We start from the raw sequence: 1,773 nt of genomic DNA, 5'->3' as shown, positions 1-1,773 counted from the left end.
CTTGAACCTATGTGCTTTTCTAACATCATGACTAGATATTCAGCATTTAAACTTATTAAGCTTATAAAGCTTATTAAGCAGATAAGCTGTATATGGTAGTATAATTTTTGCTTCATTCTTAAATTTTATATTATGGCAAGAAAGAATATGAATACCAATCTGTCATTTGATTTTTGGCTTGTTTTTTAAGTTCCCATTGTCAGAGGTTGCTGATCAGGCATGGAATCCCCCAAATTTATATAAGTGTTTCTGTGTGTCATGTTACAAATTTGGTGATGAGAGAAAATGTTCATGTGGTAAAAACTTGTACATTTTTGGATTATTATTAAAATTGATTGTAAAAGCAGAGGAAAAGTTTGATAGATGCAAATAAAACATTAATATTTTAGTGACTTACAGTGACAAAGTTGTATTATCTTTTGAAAACTTTCATGAAATACCTTAAATCATCAGAAGTCTGAAACATAACTACACAAAGTGACTGGGGGTTGGGTTGAATTTAGATAAGGATTCAGCTGCTATCACTCTCTTGCAGTTTGGAATATGTTAGCATATTTTTAAATTTTAAGAAGCAGCATATTTCTAGTGTGTATTTTTATTTAATTTTAAATAATATCAAAATATTTTTACATTTTTCATTAATGAATATACTTATTTTTTGATTACATTTATATAACAAAAATGTTATTTTTTCTACATAATAATAGCAACTATCATCTTTTCTCTTTTTCTTTTTTTTTTAAAGTCCATTGCTGGCTCAACACTAGATTTAACATGTTCACCAGTAGTATTAATAATTCCTACCCTAATGCCAACACACATATTGTTTTACTTAACCCAGTGTCTAATATTTATATGGATAACCATACTATGTTTAATTAGCTCATTGAAGCCACTCTTAATATGTGACCCACCAGTGTGTAACATGGTCCATAACTAAAAGATGGTTGCAACCCACCAGTGGAGCACATAGCAGAGAATGTGTTAAGGCTTATAAAACTCTAAAATATGAGGGTTGATTCCCTTCTGTGGACACAGCACAGATAGTCCATTGTTTAGCTTTGCAATTAATAACAACTCAAAAGTATATTTGAAACAAAAATGTAGTAGAATATTGTGAAAAGAATTTACATGAAAAGTTATATGATTTTATTATCTTTAACAGAGATATTTGCATTTTCAAATATTTCTTTTTTATTAATTACAGCTTTTGGTGTTTCATTCCTTTTTAATGTTTTCATTAGTAAGTTATAAATATCTTGGCACTGAAGTGTTTAAACTATCACTTCTTTTTGGGTTATATATTTTAGAAGATTAGAAAATTGAACTTCTTCAACTATCCCACCAATGTATATTATTGGAGAAAAATTAAGGCATTGTATAAATAAATTACCTTCTTTGAATATTTACATTGTTTTAAAGTTTAAAAACATTGTCAGTGCTGAAACACTGTAATTTATGTATATTGTTATGACAGCGGAAGTCACATGACGCTGCTAGCACTGGTGGCATGCGTGATGAATTTCTCGAATGATTGGGAAAGTTCGAGATGCCTACTTCATTAGTATATAAGCCTGGCAGAGAAAGCCAGTATAAATAAATGAAGAGAGAGAGAGCAGTAGTTACTTTGAGTTCCGTGTAATTTATGAGCCGTAAAGTGTGTGTTTTGCACTTGTCGAAAGCAAAGTTATCGAGATTGTGAATCGCTGTGATTTATAGGATGTATTATAAAAATTGTTAAGTTTAAGTGACGAGAAACATACTGATTGTGGA

At 29.8% G+C, this 1,773-nt stretch overlaps 1 protein-coding gene across 5 annotated transcripts in view; it reads left to right on the top strand.

Annotated features, from left to right (window-relative positions):
• LOC106461102 (sodium channel protein para-like) overlaps positions 1-1,773 on the top strand; it is a 229,094-nt gene that overhangs the window by 140,552 nt on the left and 86,769 nt on the right. The window lies entirely within an intron of this gene.

Source organism: Limulus polyphemus, unplaced genomic scaffold (genome assembly GCF_000517525.1).
Source record: "Limulus polyphemus unplaced genomic scaffold, Limulus_polyphemus-2.1.2 Scaffold898, whole genome shotgun sequence".
NCBI lineage: Eukaryota > Metazoa > Arthropoda > Merostomata > Xiphosura > Limulidae > Limulus > Limulus polyphemus.
The sequence above is the reverse complement of the archived record's forward strand: the minus strand, read 5'-3'. Positions and strand labels throughout refer to the sequence as shown.